Raw genomic sequence first — 8623 nt, 5'->3', positions numbered from 1 at the left:
ATTTACATTGTAGACAATACCACAAAAAGCCTGAGAGAGATAAGAGTGGAGCTCAAGTATAACATGTCCTCACAATAGCAGGCATAGGGATCTGTACCTGTTAGAAAAACTGTGAATCCTGCCACAAGTGGAACAGCAAAGAACAGCATGTCCTACAGTACGTCTGAAGGTATAATGGCATACTAAATTCCATTGTTATTTATAATAACAAGTGTTGTTTGTTAGTTTTACTTTTTAGTTTTTCATTTCTGGAAGTATCTTACATACACTGTTAGTAAACTTCACAACCATTTGAGGTGGGTAAACTGAGTCAGGAAGCTCAGAATTATTGAATGAATAATTGAATGAATAATGAATGAATGAGTAAAAAGTTCACTACCTTTAACGTATGTGGGACAGTAATATTCTAACCAAGTTTCAATCCACAAGCATTTATTTACAATTCTGAAAACTTCCACATAATTACAAATGGGACAATACTAGTAAAGTACTATTTAAATAAAGAAAAGATACAAGTGAGCACAACATACACAACGTACAAACTTACAATTAGGCACAGTCGATTTGGTGCTAAGTCATAAAATATTCTTTTGCAATTTATGAAAATTATCCAATAGGCTTGTAATGGCCAAAAAGTACAACTGATAGAAATATCTATAGACATGACAATGTACAAATTGTGACATAAATCTATCAGAAACTAGAAAATCTATGTTGGCCTTATAGTTCCAGCTTGCTAAAAGACACAGGCTTTGGGTGGGTACACAAAACAATCCAGACCTGGCCAGAACAGGGTTTCCAGAAAGTATGGGAAGTAGCAAAGAGTAGGCCTCTCGATGGGAGTGGGTGCAACATGAGATGAAACAATGCCTTAATGGGTATGTAGTATGCTCGCGTGGAAAATATAGGAGCAAGGGGTATTTGGAGAATCACACAGCTAAGTACTTGACACTAACAAAATTGACCAGTATCCCATAGGGCCTCAGGTACCATGCAAGGATTTGAGGGATTCCAGTATTTAATTAAATCACAATGTGACAATGGGAAGAAATAAGGAGAGCCTCAGGGGTAGACGAACTGGGGATGTTACACCAAGACATGTCTCAGTTAACCTGATGGTTTCAAAATGCAGGAAGTGGGTATAGGGGACTAGACAGTACCCTAACTCTAAGAATAAAGGTTCAGGTCAGGGTAGGGCCTGATGTTCCTAAGTGTTGAAAGAGAGGTCTTTACTTTCTTTCCCCTACATGTAAGATTCTTTTAGAGGTTAGGATGAAGCTGAGCCTGCAAGCTAAAGTTAAATGGCTGGAACTAGGGAGAGAAAATAAGTTACATAGGCTAGGAACCAGGAAAAACCTAACTAAGGGTTTGCCTCAATAGAATTGAATGTTGGAACTGAATATTTTAATATGTAAATATTTTACTGATACCAAAATATCTTACCACACTTCCCCCAATCTCACACCACCCACCCGAACCTGCAGTAGCTATGGGTCCCTTACTTTCCTTGGATTCCATATAGAGAAAAGAGACTGATCTGGCTTGCAGGTATTTAGTAAGTTGTTAGCCTCACATCACATACTAGTATCATGTAAGTAGGCCATCTGAAGTAGGAAGCTTAGGGGAAAAGCCCTGAGAAAAACTTAAAAGCTTCAGCCACATCTCTATACTACACCTTTCACCATTTCTTCTCAGATAAGCATCATCCCCATCAGTGAAACAACTCATATCTCGTAACAGGAAAAACAGGCCTAAAAATTACACGTGTGTCTTTCGAGGTCCCCTCTACGGGATATCTTCCTGGTACTAGAAAAGTCCCCAGAAAGATCAATCTTTGCACCCCTCCCTGAAAGCTTACCACCAAGGAAAATGACTAGGTCCATAGATTTCCTCCCTCAAACCAGCTAACCTCACATATAAATCAACAGCAATCAGCCCTTACTCACATTATCACCGTCACAAGAGCAGTTAGGGAGAACAGCACTAACCACGGGAACTAAAACAGAGGCAATCCAGGCCAAATTGGGCTGATGGCAGATATCTGCTCCTTACGCTTGGGTGCATAATTCGATTCACCACAGTGTCTTTCTCACAGACCATTTTTACACTTTCTCCACAAAATACAACAGGTCAAGTTCGTTCATGATGCTTCAAGAGAAAAAACTGTCATGAGAAAAACATGCAATATGTCTTACAATGTTGGAGTCCTTAAAAATATGACAAGGAAATAACCATTTGAAAAAATTTTTAAAAATTAAAAAAATTAAATAACCATTTAAACCATTTAAATAACCATTTAAAAAAATCTGTATTCTACAAACATACCAGTGAATTCTATTAAGAAGGTAATATGACATAAAACAAAATGAGAAATACATGTAAGACTGTTCCCTTTAGTGTTCAGAATTCATGGCAGTCGCTGCACTATCGAGCTACTTATATCTATGACTGCCTGTTCTGGTCATACAAAATGCGGCCAAAGTGTGTCTACCTGTTTCCCACAGAAACCAACAAATCTACATGAATCTCTTTTCTCCTGGGCCCTTTCACCTTATCTGCTCCCAGTTCTCCAGCAATGTCCTCTTCCTTCTCTAATTATTCTCCTCTTCATTTTGCTTGGCCTTGCCCCCAAGCATACAAGACAGAGAATCCTAGAGGCCCAAGAGTCTAGAGTGGCTGTTTGAAATGGGGAGGAGATTACAGTAACTGCCACACTGTATATACTTCTGTGCAAAGAAAAAGCCACAGTATTCAGAATGTCTCTCACATATAAAAGAGCTGGATGGCAGGATACCAGTGTGGCCCAAGGAAACATAGGTAGCAAATTATGGGCAAAAGTATTCCAACCAAAGGCTGGAAGAGGGAAGGTCTGCAACCAGCTCTGTCTCCTAGCTCTCTGCTATTTGCTTCCCATGGGCAGAATCTATTCTGTCAAGCATCAGGCACTGAAAAGAAGGCTCCTGATGCTGGAAGTTGACAGCAAGTAACATCCATGAGGGTAATAATGCAAGATCAAGGCTTGTCATAGAAACAATGCCCAAAATGGGAAAAAAAAAAAGAAAGAAAGCAGAAGAGAAACGTAAGTCCAACCTGGGCAAGCCAAGCCCAACCCAAGGAAGGCAGGAATCAAGCAGAAGAAACTAAAAGAGAAGAGCCTTGGACCACAACATTCCCCACAAGGTACACTCAGCAAACTTCACGCTACTCTTTAACCAAGTTACAAAAAGAGCTTCTGAATCCCTACTTTTGCTCCTTAAAAGCTGCTATAAGTTCACGAATTAGACAGATATGATTTCAGAACAACTGTAATAGTTCAAACTAGATGGCTCTTTCCTTCCTAAGGATATTAATAACATATATATAGCTCTAAGTATATGATACATAAAATATAATACTCTGTAGAATATAAGTAACTGTTTGTTAATTATATTAATGAACATCTGTAAGAAATGTTGCAATGTTTTCCCTAATGTAAGAGCCTGGGGAAGTAAATCTGTCTTCTAGGATTTCCTCCCGAGAGCTAAGAAATTTAGGTGGTGTTTTAGCTCTCCTACACCCTCTCCACCCATCCCCACCTTCCTCTTGGGGATCGGACCTCCCCATTGGCTATCTCATATCTTTCAACTGCCTGCTTTCTCACATCATTCTCCTACCAAACCTACTACCACTTGGTAGAGTCTTGGGGTTTCCGTGGAGTTGTCATAAATAAAGTCGGATCATCACAATGGACCAGTGACCAGTGACCAGTGACCAGTGTCCAGTGACATTTGTACTGTTCAGCTGCAGCCACTCAGACATCTTCTGGTGTTGTCTCCTCATCCCTTCTATCTGCAGGTGCTGTTTCCTCTTCTCTGACCATGTCAGGTTAGAAAAGAAACTTTTTAAAGTTTTTCATCAGATTAATTTTGCCCCTAAATTTAGTAGTAGTTTCAAATTAGCATGGAATAATGAGGGAAAGTATTGAACTACAAGTCTGGAGACCTTATTTCAGTTGTGACTTTGGCATTTACTATCTGTGTGACGTTGGACAAATCATTGACTGTTTCGCAACGCATGATTTTTTCCTTCTCTGTTATGTTAGGATACTACATTGGTTGATCACTCTGATCCATTTCTTTTCTAATATTGAGCTTTAAAGGGTACCCATGTAGAAAATGGTATCACAGACTTCTCAAGAGTGTTTCAACAGAAACATAGAAACGCCAGGTGACATAGAAAACTAGCAATATATATAGCAAGATGTTCCATCTCCCTCCACTAATATTTCGACTAGTTGAAAGGAGAAAATAGGGAGAGAGGATGGAGAGTACTGGGCTCTAGAAAGGCCCAGAGTCTAACGTTTAGGATGTTTAGGATTGTTTTCATCAGCCAAGACTGACAGGAACCAAGTGATAGGAAAAAATATAAGAATGAAGAGGGAAAGCATAGAGGAGCTCTCAAGTAAAACGTAGTTTGCAATGGAATGTTGATGGGAACCAAAGATTTTAAATTAAAGCAGAAACAGCATAGAGTGAATTCTGCTCAGAGCAGCGCAAAACAAAGTGGATTGTAGCAAATCCTTATTTTAACAGACTAAGGAGGAAAGTAAGCCCAGAACAGGGTAGCACCAGGAAAGGCAGACTATCAGAAAAGTCATACTCAGTGTTTTTTGCTTTTATTGCCTCTCTGAATACAGTTGGCACTTGATACTTTTGAATATCAACATTTTAGAAATATGTTTTAGTAATGATGCTTCCTATATACAAAGAACCAAAGTGGTTATGTAGGGGTCTGCTTTTCAATGTTTTATTCTTCCTAATTTTTAAACTATGTAGACATATTACCAATTACAAATTTTAAATGATATCTTCTAAGTTGAATCAGAAGGACTATTTCCTTTGTGTGATATGTAGGTTCTACGGCAAGGTTGCTTTTCGTCTTTACAGTTCTTTCCCTCCTAACACAGAGAGCACATTGATCAACAGCCACCGTTCGTTTTTAGATCTTAGCTACCTAAGAAGGAAAAGAAAAAGTCAAGCCCCACATCTCTAGTTCCACACTGAGGGAATTCCCTGCCGGTCCAGTGGTTAGGACTGAACGATTTCACTGCCAGGGCCACGCGGCGTGGGAAAAAAAATCTGCATTTATCTAAAACAATATTGTGGAGTCCTTTGGATTTTCTTACATTTGAAAATCTTTTTTAATTGGATTCAAGTGATGATGGTTTTTCTAGGTTTTGGGATGTCATCTTCTTGGATGTTGAAGATGATTATAATCTAAGTTCTAGGATAAATACAAAAACCTTCTTGATACTTTTTAAGCTTCCTTTCTGCTTATGATATATTTCTATTCTTTGAAATATATATTTCTACCAGGCTTAATACCTGTTACTTGCTGGGTAAAAATATGAATGAGCACAATAATGAAATTCTTTTACACTTATTATTTGGCTGTCTGCTTTGTACCAGTTTCAATTGAAATACTTGTCTATATATAATTTGCCTACCTATACATTCATATTGATTGAATTTTGTTGCTTGTTATGCATTTTTACTAATATATCTTTAATTCTTTGAAAGGTCTTGATCAATCCAAGTGTCCCGACGTGATGAAAGCCAAAGACACCAGAGCCATTCATCTTAACATGAATCAGGTACAGGAAAAGCCAAGTGTCCTAAAGGTTCCCTCTGATCAACCCAGGAAGAACAAACATAAAGCCTCTGAGCCTATCAGTGGTGCTCCCATGGCCAAAATCCAGCCAAGGAATCCAGAGTGCCTGTTAGGGGGAGAAGTGGTTCCATGCAATGCTGCAGTCAGTGACAGGGCTCCTGTGAACACGGCCAAGCATTCTAAAGGCAAACCTCAGAAAACTGCATCCAGAAAGATCAGCAATACTAAGCGCCATGGGCAGGAAAAGATCACAAGGGCCAGGGGAAGAAAGAAGGCTGAAGAGAATAAGCAGTCAGGGAACAAAGTCAAGGCAGAAGAGGAGCCAACAATTCCCCAGATGAAGCGGAAGGAACACCAAACTGAGCTTATCCAAGAGAGCTTTAAAAAGCCTCGAACCTCCCTAGGCATGTGCATGCTGGAGTCTGGGAAGGTTTTTCATGCACTGGGGGAGAAGAATGACAAGAAAACTGGGCTCTCTTCCTGTCGGGTCTTGGGAAATTCAAGCAACCCTAAAGACCCCCAGTCACCCCCACCTAGCCAGCCATGGCAGCGTACCCCACGTGAGGGTAAGAGCCCTGAGAAACCTCAAGTCAAAACCCAGAAACCAGACAGCAGTGCTGAAACAGAGTTTCCATCTCCATCCCAGGATCACTTGCCTCCTCGTGGGAAGGTCAAGTTGATACCTCTGCCTTTTTCTGCCTGGGACAAGCCTCAAGCTCGACCTGCTCCTCGGAGGCCACAGTCTCTGGTCTCACATCTGCCTACTGTGGCAGACCGTGCCCAGACTGCCTCTACTAACTCAGCTCAACCTGCTGCAGCCACTTCATCCCAGCCAGCTCCTGCCTCTTTGCCTGGTCCTGCCAAACCAGCTCAGCCAACTGTGACCAACCCAACCCATCCGGGTTGGACCGACCATACCCAGCCTAGTGTCCCTCAGTCTGTTGCTCCTGGGCCTGCATCCTACAAAACTTCATCTGGCGCTTCTCTCCAGCGGGAGCCGGTTCCCCCTGCTGTGACTAAGCGCCACTCCCCACCCAAGCTCCAAACCCCATTTCTACTCCAAGACTTCAGCAAGCAACGAAGACCATGGAGGGAACCCAACGTTTCTGAGCCAGTCATGTCAAAGCCCATCGAACAAGAGCACAGACCAGAGCGGGAGGCCATGAAGAGGCGGGCTCAACAAGAACGTGTGAATGCTGCCAAATACACCTCTTTGGGGAAACTGCAGTTTTTCACTGAGAGGCAAAAAGAAATGGAAATTGCTTACTACTACGGATATTTATAGTAAGAGCTGCTAGGAATGTTGGTGCCGCCTGGGGTACCAGCTGTTCTTCCTTATATAAATAAGATAGGTATAAATTCCTCTATTTATTTTGATATATTTTCAAACAATAAAACTGAATAAGTAAATGTAATAGAATTAATAGATGAGTAATAAACCTTTTGAATTGTGAGATGCTGATAACTCTGGCGTGCTTTAATTGTTTTGGTTTTGTTTTGTTTTTGACGGGGTTGGAATCAATGTCTGCATGAGAAAGGAAGGACTGAAAGTCGGATGGGAGAATGAAGGAACGGGGAGGAAAGGGGTAAAAACTGAGGAAAGAGGAAGGAACGTGGCCCAGGGCCAGGAAGGTCAAAAGAGATTCATGGATTTAAGAAAGGAAGCAGGAGTGAGGGTGAAAGGGCAGAAGTGAAAAGCAGGGTCAGAGGTCAGGGTTGAAAGAACAAAATGTGAGTAGAGCTGAAGATGATGGAAGGTGAGTCTAGGTTTACTAGAAGAAATAGAAAAAGTCTCTTGGGGAGGTTGGCCTTAAGTCTCACAACCACCACAGAGGTATTTAAGAAAACAAGAGGTTCAGGACACATGTCTGAAAGGTTTGAGTTGCCTTATGCAGGTGTGATTATAGTGGGGGTATAGGGAAATCTCCCAGAGAGGTGGCAAGGGCTCAGAGTTATCCTAGGGGCAGCTGACGGTAGGGGCAGGGCCAAGAGAAGTGCTGCATCAGGAGGGAAACGAATAGGGCCTGGAATGCAAATCACAATATACTCAACACCTAAGCACCAGGGCAGCTAATGCACTATTCAGTTAAGCCTGGCAACGACAGGCAAGGCCAGTATTCCTGTGCCATTTCACTTAGGAGAGGTGCAGCAAAGGGCTGAGGTCACATCGCATGTGGAGGTACAAGGCCTCAATTTGAGGCCCAAATGCCTCTGAAGTCCTCAGTATTTGCAAGTGCCTGCAGGCGTCCAACCTGGCTTTCAGAGCACAGCATGTTGAGGTTACTGGTGGACGAGATCAAACTTCTGGACAGGCCTAAGTATTAACTTGAGGGGCTTCCTCCATTGACCAGGGGGTGTGCCACCTTCTGTAAACATCACCATCAAGTGAAATGCTCGAGAAGAATCCTACAGACGTGCCCACTGTCATGGGTGAGAGCTGTGGGACACGGGCACTGGGCAACGGCTCCAACAGCCACAGGACGCAGGCGCCCAGTGGTTCAGGGGCTCCCTGGGAGGCCTCGTGGGGCTGCTCGGGGGAGTGAGGTTGGCAGATAGTCTCAGGGGTGGGCGTCAAAAGGAATGACGTGGGGAGAAGGGAGAGATGGAGGCAGTGAATAGTGGATAGTGGATAGTGAAAGTGGGAAAACTGGCAATTTTCATTTTCAAAATTATTTTTTGAGATGTCATTCACATGCCATAAAATTCACCTTCGGAGACTGCAAATTCAGTGTCATTTTGTACATTCTCAAGCCTATGCAACCATCACCGTCATCTAACCCATCACGTATTCATCACTCCAAAAAGAAGCCCCTGTAACCATCAGCTGGCCCTCTTCATTGCCACCTCCTTCAGTCCCTGCAACCATTCATTTCCCTTCTGTCACTATGGTTTGGCCTTTTCTGGACATTTCATGAAATAATACAAATGTGGCCACTCTGTGGGGCTTCTGTCACTTAACATAATGTTTATAGGT

Source organism: Mesoplodon mirus (genome assembly GCF_964341445.2).
Source record: "Mesoplodon mirus genome assembly, chromosome: 20".
Taxonomy (NCBI): domain Eukaryota; kingdom Metazoa; phylum Chordata; class Mammalia; order Artiodactyla; family Ziphiidae; genus Mesoplodon; species Mesoplodon mirus.
This window is presented reverse-complemented; position numbering follows the sequence as displayed.